The 21,911-nt window shown below is 39.8% G+C and overlaps 1 protein-coding gene and 1 long non-coding RNA gene across 6 annotated transcripts in view; one reads left to right on the top strand and one right to left on the bottom strand.

The window, feature by feature from the left end:
• The window catches only part of NAV2 (neuron navigator 2), a 354,826-nt gene that overhangs the window by 80,867 nt on the left and 252,048 nt on the right, over nucleotides 1-21,911 (bottom strand). The gene's annotated exons all lie outside the window — the stretch shown is intronic.
• The window catches only part of LOC141989004 (uncharacterized), a 61,370-nt gene continuing 48,162 nt past the window's right edge, over nucleotides 8,704-21,911 (top strand). For 2 of the 3 annotated variants that reach the window (XR_012639893.1, XR_012639894.1), the window contains exon 1: nucleotides 8,704-8,789. This is a non-coding gene — a long non-coding RNA (uncharacterized LOC141989004). Of the gene's footprint in view, nucleotides 8,790-16,003; nucleotides 16,070-21,911 lie in introns of those variants that run through there. The other variant, XR_012639892.1, reaches the window with a different exon arrangement.

A 21,911-nucleotide genomic window follows, 5' to 3' on the forward strand; every position in this document is an offset into this window, starting at 1 on the left:
AGATCCATCCCATACATTTTTGTATTAAATTTTATCCCTGCTACAGCATTTTACACGATAGCTTAAAAAAAACCTATCTGTCTATTAAATTCAATGGGCCCGATTCTCCACCCACAACACCAGTTTTACACTGACATGTCATCACTGGAGCTCCTCTGTCATAGAACTGTTATAACAGAGCACAGAAAGAGTCCTTAAACACTTTTAAAGTAATTCCTATTGAATTTATATAAAGCACTTTGAAATTCTTTAAGACTTTTCTTTTTAATCAGAGTAGTAAAGGAAGGATTAGATTCCATTTTATTTTGAAAACCTATGTACCAGGACTGAATCAAACATGATTTTTCTAATAGTGATCAAAGCACTTAAAATGAGGATTTAGAATGGAAGTCCTGACAACCTTTATCAGAGTGTTACAACTATATAATATGCTATGATGTATTCTTAGTGTAATTACCACAGGGAACAACAATGATGTCAGTCTGCTATTCAATACCCACACCGCATTTTAAAAAGTCTATGCTCAGGGGAAATAATGGAGTTCTGCATGCCATATTCTAGTTCCTTTCAGTGTCAAATCAAATCTGAAACTACAGCCAAGCAAATAAAAAGAACAACAACATAGCATCCGATCTGCTAATTCTCTAAATCCAAATTAAAATAAGATCATAGTCTTAAGGAATGATGCCATTCACCATACCCAAAGCTGCAGCCTCAGTCTTTATTTCCTTAATAATTCCTATTTTGTAACCATGAAGTGAGAGGGATTTTGCAGCATACGCCCATGGTACTGAAGATGCACAGAGGGACATTTCAGGACTGGTTTTACACTTAGTAATAATCATAGTTTAAAGTGTCAGGAAGTTTAGGAGATTAGTGTGTTATGGAAGCAGTTTATGAAGGTGTTTTTGTTAGAACTTTCAAATAGCAATCTGGTGAGATAAGCTATGAGCAGCTTTACATTAAGCTCTGTTACAGCAGTTAAAGTTCGAGAGAGAAGTAAAGAGACCCCAGATATTAATTTACCTAAAGAGCAGCTGCTTAGAAAACACTGCAATGTGTCATACATACCTAGGGTAATAAAATCACAGAACGATAAAAGAGCAACCAGTTTCGGGGCACATTTTCTTCTTTATGCATGTGTGTAACTTCCATTAACATTAATTGGAGTTATGTCCATGCATTGAAAGGAGATAAAACAGTATGTGACTTAATACATGCGTATAAAAAGTAAATCTTTGTTTTACGTCTCTTTTGAAAAGTGCCAGATTCTAAGACTACAATTATATGATCACATTCTATTCAAGTGAGGTTAAAAATGCACAAGCCTATCCCATTTCAAACCCTGCCTTAGAGAGCAATGTAACACTTGAAAATCGATTTTTATTTTGTTATACCACTTCCCTCTACATTTTTCTCCAATTATTCAAGTTGTACCACTTAGAGTAGGGTTTGAGGATTACAGTGGAAGGGAAAAGCATGGCAGGATCCCACAATGCATTTAATAGAGACTGCGAAGACACCATTGTTATGGATTGTTGCTGTATGCCATTTAGTGTGTGCAGTGTAGTTTTAGCTGTGTCAGTTCCAGGATAGTAGAGAGACAAGGTGGGTGAGGTAACCTCTTTTGTTGGACCCACTCTGTTGGTGAGAGAGGCAAGCTTTCGAGCCACATCGAGCTCGTCTTCAGGGCTCGGAAAGGTACTCCAAGGATCGCAGCATCCTCTTTTTTGTCCTAGGACAAAAGTTTGTCTCACCAACAAAAGTCGGTTCAATAAAAGATATTACCTCACCTACCTCGTGTCTCTAATTTAGCGTCTGCAGTATTTCATCTCAGAAGAGCTGCATTTCAGAATTTGGTAGAGTGATCTCTTTTAATAATCCACATATCAATTTGTTAAGTTTTTAAAAGGATGTTAAGCATCAGAGGGGTAGCCGTGTTAGGCTGGACCTGTAAAAGCAGCAAAGGCATCTGACGAAGTGGGTATTCACCCATGAAAGCTTATGCTCCAATACATCTGTTAGTCTATAAGGTGCCACAGGACTCTTTGCCGCTTTTAAAAGGATGTTGACACCCCTTCGGATGAGAGATGTTTTAAATATTTACAACACACAAAATATTCTCAGGAGACTTGCGTGTACTCCTATTGCTCTTCTGTACTTTCCCTCTGTTAATCTAGGAGAATTTAGAACAAAAATCAATTTTTAAAAGTAAAATAAAAATTATTATTAATCATTTTTCAGTGCTGTCACTGTGCTCGTATTTATTATATGAGAAAAATAAATGTAGCAAGGTTTCTGTACCTATTACAACGATTGTTGATCAGATTAAAAATGGTACAGTACTTCTGCACTTATCAATAGGAAATAAACTATCCATTTAACTAATGAAATAAGCATATTTTAAATTTACTCTTTCCTAACCTCATTTACTATTTTAGAATGTGTGAAACAGAAGCAAATTTCAAACCAGAAACTGAAATGGTAAATAAGACTGCCTGATCCTCTGCTCTTCACTGAAGTAAAGCAGGAGTCAAATCAGCGGAATCACACCACCATAAAGTTGGTGTAAGTGACAGGAGAATCAGACCAGATATTTCTAATGAAATGCTGAGGTGAAGCAGAACCAGCGTGGTTCCACTGTACAAGAATGGGGGAGAAGATATAGAGAGCACATTTGCTGTGGTCTTGCGGTGGCTGCCATGAGAGCTTCTTGCATGTGTTCAGGTAAAGGAGCTTGGGAGCTAGGTGGGGTACATCTAAGCAATAACAATCCTCTGTTTCTTTCACACACCACTGGATGGAAGGGGCACTAGAGCCACAGAACCTATTCACGGTACAGGTTATAGATTGGGGGCAGGATTCTTCCTGCCTTGGCCCTGTAGAGTTCTCTGGCAACCAATCCATTGATTTAGGCTGCGTACTGGCTTGCTATGAGGATTTAATATAATTAAAGATGAACAAAATAATGTAGGGGCTCTGTTCTGAATATTGGTAAACTTTACACTGGCAGAAAATAAAAAAGAGTCACTGATACGTTGTAGTACGCTGATGCACATATAACATGTAGGAACTGGCCAGGCATGTCTTTAGGGAAAGATTTCAGATGTAGCAAGAAAGATACAAAGCCTCCAGCAATGTGATCTATTTCACAGTATGTCATGTAAGAACCACTCAAACTCTAAATCCCTTAGTCCTATTTTATCAGATTTCTTGGAGATGCTTCCACTAAAGCAGCAAACATATACCATTGTCAATGGTGCTATCCAATGCTTTCAAGCAAGAAGCGGAGTATCTTCTCTTAAAGGCACAATGAAAATCTATTCTAAATTCTCAAAGACAGGATTTTTGGTGTGTAAGGTCCCTGAATGTTGGGATTTCTATAGCAAAGGAGTCCTGTAGTGAAACCCTGGTCCTGTTTTAAGTCAACAGCAAAACTCCCATTGACTTCAAGGGACCAGGATTTCAGACAGACAAATCATGTATGTTAAGATCAGGTGCTTTGACAATGCCTTAGGGGGATACTGTAAGAGACATTCAGTCTCTAAATCCTGGGAATTTCCTTTTACTAATCAAACTGTTTGTTCAAGACAACAAATAACTCCAGCAATAGGACATATATACCTGATGGAGAAGAAAAGCCGGTTTGTGCAGAGTACGTGGGAGAAATTGTTTAACGTCACTTTATCTTTACTTAAAGATTGACTCTGCAATGCTGCCGAGGTTGGTGTCACTTAAGTGCTGGGTACACATTCACTGATGCACTTTTCAAATGAACAAGGGTGGCAGAATCTGGCCTCATGTGTAAATGGTTACTTTCTGTAAGGAATGAGGAAAGGGGAAGGCAGGAAAGGTCTTATCTAAACTAAAGCAGTTGAACAAACATGTAATTTTCACTTATTCCTGTAGTTTAACTTAAGTAAACCCCAGGTGACCACTGAATCCAATGATACTGCTTACACGAATCAAGGGAATAGGATTTGTCCTAAAGTCTTAAACATTATCAAATGTCAAGCACCTTGAGGCAGGGACCTTGTCTGCTTATATATACACAGCTAGACACTTTGTGTGTGTGTGTGTGCGCATGCATGCAGGTGTATAAAGTGTCTTGCATGTATATGGCATATAAATAAAAATAATATTAAATGTCACTTAAATAAAACAATAAATAATAATAATAAGAATTGTGAAAGACAAATGGTCACTTAGCAAATAGAGTCTACATAAAAAGGCCAAAAATTTTAATAATCCCCTCAAATGTAAACAATCGATCCAAGAAAGGAGAAAAAGAATTAAATCAGTACAGAATCATAGAATATTAGGTTTGGAAGAGACCTCAGGAGGTCATCTAGTCCAATCCGGACCAACACCTGCTAAATCATCCTAGCCAGGGCTTTGTCAAGCCGGGCCTTAAAAACCTCTAAGGATGGAGTTTCCACCACCTCCCTAGGTAACCCATTCCAGTGCTTCACCACCCTCCTAGTGAAATAGTGTTTCCTGATATCCAACCTAGACCTCCCCAACTGTAACTTGAGACCATTGCTTCTTGTTCTGTCAACTGCCACCACTGAGAACAGCCTAGCTCCATCCTCTAAGGAACCCCCTTTCAGGTAGTTGAAGGCTGCTATTAAATCTCCCCTCACTCTTCTCTTCTGTAGACTAAATAACCCCAGTTCACTCAGCCTCTCCTTGTAAGTCATGTGCTCCAGTCCCCTAATCATTTTCCTTGCCCTCTGCTGGACTCTCTCCAATTTGTCCACATCCCTTCTGTAGTGGGGGGACCAAAACTGGACGCAATACTCCAGGTGTGGCCTCACCAGTGCCGAACAGAGGGGAATAATCACTTCCCTCGATCTGCTGGCAATGCTCCTACTAATATAGCTCAATATGCTGTTGGCCTTCTTGGCAACAAGGGCACACTGCTGACTCATATCCAGCTTCTCATCCACTGTAATCCACAGGTCCTTTTCTGCAGAACTGTTGCTTAGCCAGTCGGTCCCCAGCCTGTAGCGGTGCATGGGATTCTTCCTTCCTAAGTGCAGGATTCTGCACTTGTCCTTGTTGAACCTAATCAGGATTTCTTTTGGCCCAATCCTCCAATTTGTCTAGGTCACTCTGGACCCTATCCCTACCTCCAGCGTATCTACCTCTCCCCCAGCTTAGTGTCATCTGCAAACTTGCTGAGGGTGCAATTAATCCCATCAGCCAGATCATTAATAAAGATGTTGAACAAAACTGGCCCCAGGACCGACCCCTGGGGCACTCTGCTTGATACTGGCTGCCAACTAGACATGGAGCCATTGATCACGTACCCATTGAGCCCAACAATCTATCCACCTTATAGTCTATTCATCCAATCCATACTTTAACTTGCTGGCAAGAATTCTGTGGGAGACCATATCAAAAGCTTTGCTAAAGTCAAGATATATCACATCCACCACTTTCCCCATACAGTGCCAGTTATCTCATCATAGAAGGTAATCAGGTTGGTCAGGCATGACTTGCCCTTGGTGAATCCATGTTGACTGTTCCTGATCACCCTCTTCTCCTCCCAGTGCTTCAAAATGGATTCCTTGAGGACCTGCTCCATGATATTGTCAGGGACTGAAGTGAGGCTGATCCTTCTGTAGTTCCTCGGGTTCTCTTTCTTCCCTTTTTAAAATATGGGCACTATATTTGCTTATATCATTCACCTTGTTTTTTTAGTACAGTTTTCTACTTTCCCTCTTCCAAATCATACAAGTTAATTTGTCTTTCCAAAAGATACGTTCTTTTTTTTTACCAGTATCTCATAGCTGTAAAGAATATATCATTGTGAATGATAGATTTCAATTTAAGTTTCCTTGACTAAAGAGAAACATTCTATTCTTTTGGTTTAAGCTGCTGAACAGAACATTATTTTATTTCTTTAATGCTATGAGATATCCTTGTCTTCAGCAGCTTTTAAGATTTTAGCTTGATCCCCGAAATACAAAAGGGTTATAAAAACAGTGAAATTTGAAGTGTTATTCTCTTATCAGGAGTCTGAAGAAAGGATTTGGGATGGATATGGTAGCTTATCTGTATATATGATTTATAAGCTTGTTTTCAGTTTCTGGGACTAGTAATATAATTTCTGTATCAGTAAATGACAGAAGCAAAATATACAAATAAGGTTATAAAAATCCAGAAGTCTAGTAGTAATGCTCTGCATTGCCACGGAGGGGAAGATAAATTTGAATCCTAGTCTCTTGCTGCATAAACAGTTAGGAGCTGCAGGACAATGTCAAGAGGATGCATTCAGCCAATCTGACATACCTAACCGCTAGGGAATACTTAGGTGCTGCAGCTGTCAATAAATAGCACTATCTGAGTCAGTGCTACATCAATGCTGCTTGAAGCGTGCTGTGCTCTTGAATATGCCATCTTTCACATGAGATACAAAAGGCCTTAACCATTGGTGGTCATTAAAAATGTCATGGCACTTTTTGTATGAGCAGAGGTGCTAACTATGTCCTGGTCAAATCCTAGCTCAGATACTGTCATAATTACAATCTGCCCACTTAAATTCCACCTGCCTTTTCAGTCAGACCCTTCTCTGTTTTTCGTACTTGGGTAGCATTCTTGTTAAAAAGCTAATGCATTGCACCACAGAAGTAACCTCAATTAATAAAGTATAAGTGTTAAATCAAGCTAACATCAAATAAGACTGATGTTTAATGTTTTGGATTTTAACTGTTTAGCAAAGGGCTCTATATCCCAGTGGAAATCCTCCTTCTCAGGCAGTCTAGACACCCCAAAACAAAAGATTTTTTCCCAAAAATGTATTATGGTGAAAGGACACACACACAAACTTTCATCCTTTAACACAATTGATCTCCATATACAAATCCACAACCACATACATTTCAAAAACTCATCTGTGTTCTGTAAATAAAACAAAATAATCCATTTTACCTGCACAGGAGATGAATGAGCTGGAGTGTGCATCTGAGCCAAAAGCAGGTTTCTTCTTCAGATTATCTTGTAAAATCTTTTCATCAAGAATTTCCGCATCCTTTCCCTTGTGAATTGTTTCTCTCTCTCTCTCTCTCTCACTGCTACCTGCCTATCAAATCTACTCTCTTTCCATTTCCAAATTCTTGAGCAGAATATTAATGAAACTAAGTCAAGATTTCAGATTCCTTTCTTTTTTCACCCATACCATTTTCACTCATGTCTGGGCAAGAACAGCCCCGAGTTTCCTTTCAATCTACAATTTTCCACAATAAAAGGAATTTATTCAAAATCTGATATGTATTATCTGCCTACAAACACTGACTTTAACTGGTGAGCGCATTTAAACAAAAGCCTTTTCTAATTCTGCATTGTAATGTCTGACCTTTAGTATCGAACATGGACTCTACGTTCCTGTCCTTTTTGAGTTATAAACTCTTAATGAATCAATAAGAGAACTCTAAGCTCTCCAAATAAAGCTTAGAATTTAAAATAATATTTGAAAAGTGTGACTGATCAGACATATGCCATAAATGAAGCTCCTTTATTATCCCATAAACATCTGGTGTAAATCGGCACTTCCACATATGAACTCCTGACTGTTACAAAGAGAACTAGTCTGTAATAATGCTCCCAGTCAAGGCCTTCAGATCATTTGAGAATATTAATGGCCCTTTCTCATCATAGTACTGCAGTGAAACTGTTTAGGTAGCCAACATATCAGCTTCAAGGAGTTTGACTGGAAGAAACCTCAGCCTGTAGAAGTGTAATGATCAAAAGGCTAACATTTTAAACTTTTATGGTCAGTAAGATGAAAACGTATGTTCCAGCACTTACTCATGACTATCCACGTAGGGGGCAAACTCACTCCCCTTCTCTGCAGGTGCAGACGGCGTCCAGGGGCAGAACTGGCTGTGTTTCATTCTGCAAAGGATGATTGGGTGATTTTGCACTGATGTTGTACACCTCCTTTGCAGCATGGCACTTAGTTCTGTGGTGACTGCCGGTACAGCAGCACATGAGCTGGGTTCAAAGATCCACAGCTATGTGAATCTTGCCAACTTCCCTCCCTTCACAGACAATAATAATTCACTAGGATCTGTGGGGTCTACTGCAGCCTATGGATGCAATTGTAACCACCATTTCTTGGCCTAGGGGTGAGGTGTGAAGACACCTTCCCACAGACTGTGCAATGCAGTGGAGGCCTGGGCAAATCCTGTTCACTCCTTTCACTCATGGGTGAAGACTACCACAGATACAGTGGACCAGTGCCATTCCACTGCAGAAGGAAGCAGGATTTGGGGAGCTAAGAATCAGCAACAGGAACTGCGAAGTCTAACGGTGATGCGATTGGGTTGGCATAACAATGGTTTTCACTTAAGTTCCTACCCATGTACTGGGTGCTCAGCTACCATAGTGATGGGCACAGTCTAAAAACCCATATACAACAAAACTGGGATGTGTGGGCTGAAGCAAGGATAGAGATTTTGCAGCTATTTGGATCATCCATGAGCTATTCCCTCCAGGCAGTTCAATGAGGAAGACTAGCTCGAGATTGCATTTGTGGCTATGGAGTAGCTTCACTAGTGCTTTATAGCCTCAAAAGGGGAGGCTGTCCTCTTTCATTCTTCCTGAGGCTCTCTCCAGTACACAGCTTCATTACTCTGGCTGTAGACTTCCTCCTTAGCAATGATTAACAATGTGGACTTTTTTTTCCCAGAAGAGATCACTGTTTTAAAAAACGGAGATACCATCATGCAATCAACAGGTTAAACAACTCTTCAGTTATTTTATGGAGAACACATATTGCAAAGGTATGTGTAGACAAAAAGGACAAGGTAGCATCTGGCAAGCTATTGTATTTAACAACTTTATTTTCTCTGTAACAGAATTACTTTGGAGATTCTGATTTTTTTACAGAATTACTTACCCCAAATCTCTGTGCCCTGGAGGGTTATAATCGTTACCCGATACCTGAAAAGCTAATCTGATAATGAGTTGTAAATTATATTCTTTCAGTTGCCTATAAAGTAAATATTTCCATTATATACCTTATGAACTATGTTAAATATTTAGTCTGGAGTGCCAGATGACAAATCTCAGATCTTTCCCCAAGATACTGTTTTTTTAAAAAAATTCCTTATAATCATTCTTTCCTCTGACTAATGAGCTGCAGAACTGAGGCTCAGAAAGCAGAGGTCAGTGGAGTCAAAATACTATAGTCAGGGTAACCTATACTCCCAAACACTGATAAATATTTAGACACCCAAGCTGATGTGAAAGTCACCCACGCTATTCTCGAACAGGGAAAGAACACTGTAGAGGAGATCTGTGTGCATGTTTCTGCTAATAACCTAAATCTATTCAATCAATTAATTAATTAATGGAGCACCAAAGCAGCTTTCAGGCAAGCAGAAAAATCAGGCCAGGCACTTTCAATCTATGGGCCAATTCCTACTTGGCTTACTCAGTGAAGTTAACGCTACTGCTTGCGTGAGAAAGGTGAGCAGGAATTGGCCTTCAATAAGATACAATAAAATGAAAAATGATTTTCATAAGATCATAAGATTTCCATAAGATTTCCATAAGATGCAACAGAAGGCAAGGGGGAGATAACAAAACTAGGAGAAAAGGAAGCTGCTCGTGGCAGAGATCTATTACTAGGTATTAGATCAATTTATTATATTTCAGATTCAGGCTTTCATGGCTGTTTTAATTATTTTTGGTTTTGTATAATCTTTTAAATTGTTTTAGTTTCATTATAATTATGTGCAACAGTGGAAGCAGTCAGTACCAGAGGTGAGATGTGTCATGGTCTTGTTCTGTACACTTTTGTGATGTACTTTTTTTTGTCATCAATGGGCTCCTGTCTGAGAATGCTAGAATCCATAAATTACCTGTGCTTTCACAAACTAAAAATATGCAATAATCATGAATATCTGGTGCTATTTTATAAATAAAAATGCTAAAGCAAGAACATTGGTGAGGAGAAAAACTAGCAGCAACACTGGTTATGTGCACAGTCTAATTAATATACCTATAATCTGAAGGCAAACCACGTTACTGAACACACTGGCCATTAACATAACAAGTGCTTTTTATTTACTGAGATGCAACTCAATCAGACATCCTACAGAGGTCTAACCTCCTTTCCTTAAAAAGCACCATCTTTTATTTCTTTTCCTACTCATTCTTTTCTTGATGATTAACTGCACAGAACACTGGGAGCCTCCCTTCACTGCCTTTGTTTAAAGTGAGAATCTTGTGTATTTAATTGCCCTGAAGCATCTGATCCTCTTCAATGCCCAGTGGACTCACTCCCATGGTACAGTATCCCACACCACCATTAAACTGCAGACTGCTTAAAAGTAACTCATTCAGATAATATATGCGCGATTGCCTAGATTATATTTCTCTCTTTATTTCCAAACTGATATAAAGATACAAGCAGTTGCATTTTTTCTTTAACATAATAAAATAATCACATTAATAACAACAACAATAAGAGCTCAGCTATGCAAGATCATAAACCCTTTAAGTCTTGCTACCCTTCTCATCTAAGATTGTACCCCTAATAAACGTAATCATTTAATTACTCCAACAATGAATTTCTGCAGATAAATTCATTTTATTAACTAGTTTTGAACAAAGCTCTCTTGTTGGCTCAGTTTTGTTAGCCATCTGCTTCCAGAAATATTCCATATCATGGATTTCTTGGGTGATGTCTCTCCCCTCCACTTCCCATTTTGCAGAAGACTGAGGTCCTGTCTGTTCTGCAAGATGCTTAAAGATTCTGTTGCATTTTCATAAGAGTCAAGGTTTGCTCAGCTGTCTCTTATCCAATATTTCCCTCTCCTGTCTCACCCCTGTTGAGCTTTGGGCATGTTTGTTGTCTGTGGATACGTCTAGAGATAGCTAGCTATAATGCAGCAGTGAAGAAATTGTTGTATTAGAGGCAAGGCTGGTTACACTGTTATTAAGATTTACCAACGCTACCTATTATAAGACCATGTTGTTAGTTGCTTATAACTTCGTCAAACATTAACAGTTTTTGCCTCCCAGAAATTTTCCCTCCCAGATGTTTGCCTTAGGCTGAACTTTTTTTGGAGGGGGAGGGAAATCAGACCCCAGAGTCTCAAGTTCAGCACACAGAAATGAGGAACACATAATTAGTGTCATCCCGTAAAAAGTCTGGATGAAGTGACTTGCCGAGCATCACACAGGAACTCTGTGGCAGAGGCAGGGATAGAACCCAGTTCTCCAGAGCAGCATTCAACTTTCTTAACCATGAGACCCTCATTTCTCTCCCTGCAATCCCCTGCCTTCCAACTTCTATAGACCTTCCAACTTCTGCAACAAATGAAGCGGGGGTCTAACAAACTAGAGACCCCTTCACTACACAACCCTGATTCATCCCCAAAGCAGGTTCATTCTGTGCAATGAATGTTAGGCAGGGGACCTGTGGAAAAGTATATATGATCACATAATTAAAGACTGTATCATAATGCACACGTACAAGGGAGCCAAGTTAAGGCTGTCATAGGAGCCGAATTAAGGTTGACCTTAGTTCTGGCATCTCCTTACTCTGGAGTGCTCAACTTTGCAACCTTAGCTTTTCTTGGGTAATATGTATATAGGGCCAACTTCAGCCCTACATGGGTGTTTTTAAATAGGAGACTGGAAACTTTAGGAGCCTGTTTCCCAGTTACACTAAGGCCCCTTTACACTACGAGGACAGCATGAAGGGGGCTTAATGTAGTAATTTACCCCCACTTTAAGGTCCTCACACTGTCAAAGCCTTTTGTCCCCTCTTGCCCTTCAAAGGGGTTTGGAAATAAACCCCCCAGAACATGGGGGCCTAGGGTTGCCAGGTGTTCGGTTTTTGACTGGATGTCCAACTGTTAAGAGTCTGGTTGGTCATCCGCAGTACCTGGCTCCGCACAGCTCCCGGGAAACTGCCAGCATCTCCCTCTGGCTCCAAGGCGTAGGGGCAGCCACAGGGGCTCAGTGCAGTGTCCCTGCCCCGAGAGCTGGCTCCTCAGCTCCCATTGACTGGGAACCATGGCCAATGGGAGCTGTGGGGGCGGCGCCTGCAGACAGTGGCAGTGCGCGGAGCCACCTGACAGCGCCTCTGCCTAGGAGCCAGAGGGAGATATTGCCACTTCTGGGAACTGCCTGAGCTGAGTGCTACCCCGAGCCCTCACCCTCAACTTCCTCCCATGCCCCAACCCCGAGTCCCCTCCCATACCCAAACTCGCTCCTAGAGCCTGCACTCCCTCTCGCACCCCAACCACCTACCCCAACCCTGAGACCCCTCCTGCACTCTGAACCCCTCTGCCCCTGCCTGGAGCTTCCTCCTGCACCCCTAACCCCTTATCCCCATCCCCACCCTAGAGCCCGCACCCCTAGCCAGAGCCTGCACCCCCTCTTACATCCCAAACTCCTGCCCCAGCCTGGTGAAAATGAGTGAGTGAGCGAGGGTAGGGGAGAATGAGTGACAGAGGGTGGGGGTATGGAATGCGCAGGCCTCAGAGAAGGGATGGGGCAAGAGCGTGGCCTCAGGGAAGTTGGTGGAGGAAGGGTGTTCAGTTTTCTGCAACTAGAAAGTTGGCAACCCTGTGGAGGCTCTGTATCTCCACAGTGCTTTCTCTTTTCTCTGTTCTATCTGAAAAGTAGCAGAACACAGCCACACTACTGATACTAACTGCAATGGTCTAAGAAGTGAGGTTTCATGCTGTGGTTGGAGAACTGTCATAAATGAATGCCGACAGAGCCAACATTAACTCAGTAAATCACTGCAGGATTACAGTGGTTGGTCAAAGTGTTGGAGAGTAAACATCTGTTCAACCCTCTCCCCGCTTTCTACCCATGCAGACCCATCTTTGTGGTCAGTGGAAAAGGGGGAAGTGGTCTGGAATCCTTTAGAAGGAAACGTGCTTCAGAATTAAACTGTTTCCTACGAAATTTAAAAACAATTTTCATAGACAATTCCACTGCTGTTAGGTCTTGTCAATTATACAGCATACTGGGATCATTCCAGACACCAACACATGGGTGCAAGCTCTGATTTCTTGCAGCCTATTTTTAGACATCTTCTACATAAGCTCACTAGACAGATGAATGTGTCAACAGATCTATGTTACTATAGTTGCAACTGATTGATAATATTTTACACGTCAACACTGCCAAGGGATTACACCAGCTATTGGAGAAGTTCTGGCATGAAGTGAACTGCATAAAGGACTACAAAAGGATGTGCATCATCTTCAGATCAATCAAAAATAATGGAAGATGGCACTGTACTAAATTATTTCAGGTAGTACCCGTTTATCTATTCCACTGGGTGGTTTAATGGATAATTATCCACCTTGCATTGTACTCAGGAATTGTGCTCACGACTAGCAAAATACTTTAATGCAAAATGCATTAATCAAATGCATTAATCAAAATGCACTATCAAATGCAAAGTAATGTGTTTTAATAATAGCTTCATATTAATATTGAACTCCCTGGAGTTAGATCTGGAAAACATGTCCTAGGTCATCCAGTCCACCTTCCTGTCAATGTGCAATTCTTCTGTAATGTTTTGCCCAGTTCAGATTTAAAAATTCCAAGGACTAGACCTGCCACCTCTCCCACTTTAAGAGACTATTTCACAGTTCATTACGTGTCAGGGAGTTTTCCCTTATGTTCAGTGTAAATGTTCCCTGTCTTAATCTGATTCCATTACTCCTATGTGAAACAACACTAAATTATGATGTGCTAGTATCCTTTAAATATCTGTCGACAGCTATGTCCTCCCTCCCACCTTCCCACCCATCCTTGCTTAGCCCAGTAATAAGTTATAAATTATGTTTGGCTCTCTTAATTGCAATCCTCCCTATATTTCTGAAAATGCATGCAATGCCACAAATGTTCTTTACCCTTTATAGCGGCAGGTCAATTCCCAGCATGAAGTGGGTCTCTATCCCAAAGGGCTAAAATCTATAGATCCAATCAGTGACTGATATTAGTCCACAAGAGAACAACATATACAAAGTGGGGTATGACCATTAAATTCAAACATCTGTTTAACAGAGAAGGTTTGAATAGCTTCATGAAAGTAGAGGCAGAGGGATCTTAGCAATTGCTAGTGGGGGCTAGTGTTCAAATCAGGCTGCAGAGACAATGGTGTGGAGATGGAAGGAAAAAGGGACAGTGAAGCAGCCAGCTTGGATAGAATGGAGGAAGTAGCAGTTGATGTGGGAGGGGATGAAAGAGTTGTTTTAAGCAACCAGGGCAGGGCCAGGGAGAGAGGATGGATGACACATGGTAAGATTCATGGGAAAGAAAAGTTTAGGACCCTCATGTTGAACTGACTGTAAACAATGCAGAAGCAGACCATGTAGCATGGTAAAGAACAGAAATGGGGCAGGGAGTGGGGGAGAGGGAAAAATCAAAGAACAGTCAGCAGCTATTGGAGAAACTCAACTAAGAGGAGCTCTGAGCCACAGAGAAGATATCAGAGTTCACTGTCTAAATTTTGGGGCTATGGGCAAAACCCAATCCTCCTCCACAATAGTAAAGAATGCCGACTATTACAGTTTGCCACTAATCCTAAGGCACCACTATGTAGCTAGTGATATTAAAAAAAACACAGCAAAACTTAGAGCTGGCACATTAGGTGTCATGAGATATCACATACGGATAATCTAAAAACCCAGCAATTGTATACCTATTGTAGTCAGACACGGAACAGTACGATGCTCACCGCTACTCCAATTTGAAGACAGGAGTAGTATCTGAATTTCACCCAGCATGAGGATGTTAATATCTATTTGTTTGTGATGGTTACTCATTTATGATTTTCCCTCCTCCTTTTCCTCTCCTTTTTCTATGTTTTCATCTCTGACTATTCTACAAAAAATATACAGTCCTGATCCCTCATTCCTTACACATCCAAAACAGCTTTTCAACTTCAGATTTGAGTGCACATGGAATCTAGTATTGGGCCTGCATTTTATTATCTCTGAAAATAAAAAAAAACAAAAAACAAGTGAAACCCAGAACTGTTTAAATGCAAATCAGATCGCACCTACCAAGTATCAATAGTTTCAAACAAATGCAAAGCACAGCCAGGAATGTTACTATGAACATTCCTGGTTGCAAATTTCATGACAAGAATAAATCACTTATGCTAGAACATGAATTGCAGGGGGTGTGGGGGGAGATATCTGTTTGGAAAATTCAAAGGAATTTCTCATTTCCTCTAAAAACAGACTGATTAATTAGTTGATGCAAATGAAAAGTAAACTCAAACTACAGAATAATTAGTGAAGATGCAATTTAAAGTTAAAATTAGATTAAGAAGATAAGAAATTACTTGAGGCAGATGAGAGCGTGCAGCAACACAGCAGTATCAGCTGAATTGAGCCCTTGTCAGTTAAGGACTGAAAAGTTAAGCAGCTAAAATTCTTTAAACTCAGACCTGGGGCTTTGTTCAGATACTATTCAAAGGTTAGAGTTCCAATGTCCAGTGTGACCCTCCGGCTACTTATTGACCATTCATACCCTGATATACTTGAGTGTGGCCTCCCACAATGAGAGAGTTCCCTGAAGCTCTTTGGGGTTTATACCCGTTTTACAATAATATAACTCCATTTACTTCAAAGGAGTTATCCTCAAGTTACACAGCTGTAAACTAAATCAGAATCAAGTGCTTTATTTTTTACTGAAAAACTGAATAGAATAAGCTACTACTAATAAAAAATAAGTTACACGGTCTTACAGCAGCTGCCTTGACAAAGATTTTCCAGGATATAGTGTGTAATTAATTATAATTGTCTAATGTATACTTGTTGTTGTGGTTGTTTATGAAATATGTAATCTTGTAAATATACAGGGATTGACTTCACTGGTATATAACCCTTATAGTTTCTCTTGGACATTTAGTGTCCTAATTCCTAAGACAATTCTTATTCACTGAATTGAAGCAAGCAAGTTTTGGTGTAAATCTACTGAAAATTCAGCAAGTCTGCTGAAGACAACTCAAGATAAGGAGATAAAAGAGCCAAAAGAAGCACAGCAAGGAAGATGAGAGACAAGCTTATCATGGGTATGGACTGCCTGTTTTTTTATATAACTTCCAAAGCAGTAAAATTACTGCAGAGGTAAAGTCACTGTGTAAAATGCTAATCTCCTGGCTATGGAGATTAAATCTGTTTATTAACAAATCACATGGAATCACATACAAACTGAAGATATCTGCGGTATACATATAATTGTCATCCCACACTAGCGTAATATACAACTGTGGACAATTCCACTGAAAGGCCTAATGCACTGTCCAAGTGAGGTAAATTAGAAACCATAATGGTACATTTTCCAAGTGCTGGATGGGCTTTATGCCATGCCACTCCCATTGATTATCAACAGGAGTCACATGGGTCATTATATCACAGTAAGTGAAATGAGCTGGCAGTCTTTATCCATTTTCTAATGGAAAGGTGTCCCCATTGCAAAAAAAAAAACACCAACTAAATGGCTTTCTTGGTCACCTCAGCAGGGAAGCCAAAATCATTGAATGGGCATGGAAACTACATTACTTCCTCACCCCTAGACATTTTTCTAGGTCAGCAGTGGCACATATTGGCAGAACAGTGTGGGAAAGCTTGCACCACTATCACCCAAGTTATACCTGACAATGGCTAAAGACTTCAGTCTCCTGGAGCCTTTCTTGAGCACTGAGGCTTTTTGTTTTTGTTTTTGTTTTTTTTAAGTAAAAAGTCCTTTGCACTGTGTATCGTCGAACTACCACAAATACAACACAGGCCATAGGAGTTGTGATTGTAGTGTTCACCTTTTAAAAAATGAGACATTTCAGACTGCACACAGAACGAAAAAGAACCCACCCTCAGCCCCAACTCGCTTTACATTTGCTCTATAGCCATACCAAAACCTTCAAGCTGGTCAAGTAGTACAAACATCTGAATCTGCTTTTGGAGTTTGAAAACTGTCATTAGTTTTATCTATCCAATCTCCAAATCCTGAACTCAGAGGTTACTAGAATAGGTCAATCTTGAGACTATGTTGACATTGTTGCTATTAGACATGAAAAACTAAATAACAGGGTCTGCACTGTGTCAGCGAACATTGCACATTCTTTGGTTTGTCATGCAAAGCACGAAGTCCCTGATACAGTTTAAAATGGCCTTTGTGTCAGCAAAACTTGTTTACTCGTGGAATACAAGCTTAATGCCCAAAGCATTTTTAAAAGAAATTGCATGTAACAGAGAAGGCAATGCTAGTTCCAGGCACTGGAAATACAAAATATCACTGGCTTCACATAGCCTCTAAATTGCATATACATCACTATAGTTACATACACATACATGTGCTTACACACAAAGAAAAACACTTTAGGAAAATTTAGGCCCACGTGTAGGAAAATAAGATTAGTCATACTGGATCAGACTAGTGGTTAACATGGTTTTATAGTCTGTTTCCACTGGAAGCAAATACCCAATACTTTGAAAAAGTGAGATGTCCCTCCTAATGTACACAGGTAAGATCTGTGGTGTTTTACACCCACTTTCATAAGTGTAAAATGAAAACACCAAGTATAAGGCAATGGAGAATCAGGCCCAAAAGGGCTATCCATGAGGGTGGACTGCATAGACCAGGAGTAAAGAAAGGTATAATTCTCAGGGGTCCAGATCCACTCCATGTCTTTACTATCTATCTCTGTGATGAAGCCAGTTCACTTGAGTTTTAAACTATGGAGACCAATCTAGCCTGGAAAGACTACCTGAGGTGAGCTGCCAACCTTGGAGAGAGTATCTGGCAGGAGTAGCTTGTTAAACTGCTGAGTGGTAGTACTGTAGCTCTGCAGTGGCAGAAAGGGGAGGAGTTGTTCTCTAGTATCGTCTGTGCCCAGGAGACTCCTGAACCAGATACGGGTGAGGGAAGAAGAACAACTTGCTAATTATCTGCTTGTCCTGTTTGGATGAGGTCTATGCTTGTGCCCAGGACTTTAACCAGTATCTATTTTTGTTTGTTTTGTCCATTTGATCTAGGCACAAGGAAGCTGCCCTGTGTTTATTTTCTCATTTGGACCTATGGCCAAGGGTGCCTACCCTATGACTGTCCTATTTTCCTTGGACTGAGAGGAGAATGTCTTTTCTTCTGTCAGGGCCTGTTACCCCAAAGCCCCCAGAGCTGGCATCTACACTTTTGCCTTCTGCTTTTATTTGTTGTTGTTTAATATAGTAATTGTATTATTTAGCCCCAAGAAGCATTTTGGTTTACAGCTTGTAAAAAAGATACTATACAAAATAAAGGTTTCAGAGTAGCAGCCGGGTTAGTCTGTATCTGCAAAAAGAAAAGGAAGACTTGTGGCACCTTAGAGACTAACAAATGTATTTGAGCAATCTCTAAGGTGCCACAAGTCCTCCTTTTCTTTATACAAAATCAAGGTATATTGTATTGTTACAACTTGAAATTCTAATCAGCTGATCTTTGTTACAAAATCCCAAGGCCAAAAGCTTCAAAGAAACTTGTTTCTTTGTTGCTGTGGTATCTGATTTTTCAAGATAAACATGGTATCTTTCAAAGGCTGAGGGATGATTATCGACGTGCACCAAAGTACATCTTACATCTTTGGAGTGGCGTTTCTTCTTGAGCTTACTGATAAAATCCAAGCAGACTATGAGGCTGAGTGGTAGATCTGGTGGGATTGAACATTTGAGTAATCCTTTGGTTTCACTATTAAGCAACTGTATATATAGTTATGTCATATAGTTTGTCTGACTTAGTGCACAGATGTTAATATATATTTATTCTTTGATGGATTTGAAATCTACCAGATTTATGGCTTTTTCACTATTTTTTGTGAAAATATATTTTACCTACTATATTGGATACCTGTCTGAAGGTATCCTGCTCCACATTGCTGTCCCACAACCAAATGCACTTGCAATTTTTAGGGCTTTAAGCAGGTGAAGGGTTGTGGGTAGGAAAGTGGAATCCAGGAGGTAAATGACAGCATTGTAATGGCAACAACTGTAGTATCTTAACTCCTATGGCTGCTACTACTAGCTGGAAGAGCAGCTGCACTTTTGCTGTGGGATGCAGTCTCTGGTTAACTCAGATCTCTCCAGTCTGACAAAAATTAGGAAATGCTGACGTGAACTACAAGACTTTGGATGCAATTTCACAATTTCAGATAAGAAAGGCACTGAAACAGCCTGCCTCTGAGCAAAAGGGATTAACCTGTGAGCACATGGAGAAGCCACTGAAGGGGAGAGAGACTGTCACGAGTATTCTAGAGTTAAAAATATACTGAAATAGTTTTCTTACACATTAACCTTGAAAGCTGTTCTGTATCTGCTTGTGCACTCAGACTCTAAGAATCAAGGCGCTGACAACCTAAAGGTTAAAATGTAACAAGTCATGCTTTAACATTTTAGGATAAAGGCTGTCTTAAATTCCAGACACGTTTTCAATAGGTGTTTTGCACTTCAGTAACAGACAGCAGTATAATGCTGCCCTTCTTAAAGTAGCATAATTATATAAAACTGAATCCAAGATGAAAGGAGTATGACTGTTGTGGTGCATAACAGGGTTTTGTGGTTCACTATTGCTCTGAAAATAATTCATCACCCTGTTTGCCACGATCTACAGAGACACCTTACTGTAACAATAAGTGTACTATTTCAGTTCATTGTGGTATGCAGTGTAGTTGTAGAGATGTCATTCCCAGGATATTACAGAGACAAGGTAGATGAGGTAGTATCTTTTATTAGAACAACTTCTGTTGATGAAAGAGACTAGTTTCTAGCAGCACAGAGCTCTTCTGTGGCTCGAAAGCTTGTCTCTCTCACCAACAGAAGTTGTTCCAATAAAAGATATTTCCTCACACACCTTGTTTCTCTTATTTTAGCTAAGGAAAATACCATGACAGTTTCCACTAAAATGCTGCTATTTACAAGTAATTAACAGTATGGGACTTGTGGTGGAATTGTGTTGATTGCAAATGGTAAATGGCAACATTTTCATGATGAACATTGTAAAAATAATAAGTCCACTCATCATCTTATATTATGCCCATTACTGCAGCATCTGTGATAGTATTCTCACCCTGTCGAAAGTGATAACATTCCTCCCCCCTCCCCTCAAAAGGGAGAGTATTACTTCCAAATCGATCACATGATACAACCTTTTTCTCAACTCTTTTTAAGTGCACTCCTAGTTCCCACGTCTACCCAGATAATATAACCATCTCTATCCCCCATTGAGCACTAACCCAACTTACTAGTAGCCTTGTCATTTTAAAGCAATCCTGTTATACTTCACTCAGTTAACTCACAACTAGTGATCCTATGCATGCTGCAACCTACAGGTTTTACACCATGAAAGTGTAGTCTATTGCTCAGAGTCAAAATATAGGAATGCAAGCTACATTTAACTCAACCACTGGCTTGCACTATGACCTTAGGTAAGACCCTTAACCGTTCTCTGTACTCCAACTTTAAAACAGGGATAATATTGCCCACCTTTGTAAGCTGCAAGAAGATGTTAGCAAGAAAAGTGAAATAAGTCCAACGTATTACTATTAATTATTATTGCAAGTCCCCATTTGTTATTACCATTTCTTTTGCACCTAACATTTGTTCAGGTTCCCTGCAAACATGAAATACAAATTTCTTCCCACTGCCTAAAAAGTGGCCATTAATCTCAGGTAAATTGCTGTTGATGCTGCCATTCTAAAACAGGAGTCAACTCTCTTCCAAAGGAATCAATCTGTGCTTTTTTGAAAGCCATTAAAATAAATATTTCATATGACTAATGAGTACTACATTCTTTAAAGAGAAACACATACAGTACAACAGAATATGTATGTGTGATGTAAAAAAGAACTCTTCCTACATTTGGCATAGACTCCCACGCAAAGCATTAATATTTTTGTATTCTGTATAATCCTCTAGTTTTAGGTTTATGGACCAATTCTTTCTTCTGAAATTTGCGGTGGTTAAAGTCTTTGTACATAAAATGAATACAGACTTTAAAAGCAATTAATCTGCCCAGAATATTTTAATTAAATTAGATGTAAACTGATATGTGAGAATTGCACAACACTGTCATATGAGGAAAACGAAGGATTTTCCAGTCAAGTCACAGGCTTTTCAATAGTACAGTTTAAAGCCAATTTAATAAAGGTCACAACCTACCATCAATTCACATGCAGTTCCATGGGATGAATAATGACAGGACATAGTGCCTCAGAGTCTAAACAGTACTGGGGCTACAGTAAGCTATTTGCTATCTATAACTTGCTGTCGGGGTCAGTGGGCTGGCAATTATGTTATTTTCTTCCTCTGCACTCCACAGTCATAGACATCTATTCCTTGGCTATGGCTGTCTGCTTTCCACTACTTGCCCTGTCCTCTGCCACTGTCTTTTGACATTGTCAAAAGGTCTCAAGTTTTTCATTCTGTTGTGTGCGTCAATTAGCTCAAATCTTTATCTTGCAACAATTTTTGTTAATTATTTGTGTTACCCCAGCACCCAGGAGCCATAGTTATGGACCAGGACCCCATTGTGAAAGGCACTGTAAAAATACAGAACCAGTGACATCTATAGTTTTAATCACTGATACCTACAGGTAGTTGCAAATTTGAAGTTTCTATTTCAAGTTTTACTATGGAGTTGGAGCAGATGGTAAAAAGTCCCTAGGCTTAATTCCCCTCTTACACTGCTGTGAATTAGGATTAACTCCATGGAAGTAGATAATGTTACACAGGTATAAGTGAGAGGAATTAAGATGGTATTAGTGAAACAAAATTAATGTTGCTGAGTTATACACATTTATCCAAAAGATTCCCTAGTGGTGACTGCATTAAAAATATTGGGTTTCTCTCCATTGACCGACTTTCATATTAACATCACTACATTTGTGG

Source organism: Natator depressus, chromosome 6 (assembly GCF_965152275.1).
Source record: "Natator depressus isolate rNatDep1 chromosome 6, rNatDep2.hap1, whole genome shotgun sequence".
In the NCBI taxonomy this organism is placed as follows: Eukaryota; Metazoa; Chordata; order Testudines; family Cheloniidae; genus Natator; species Natator depressus.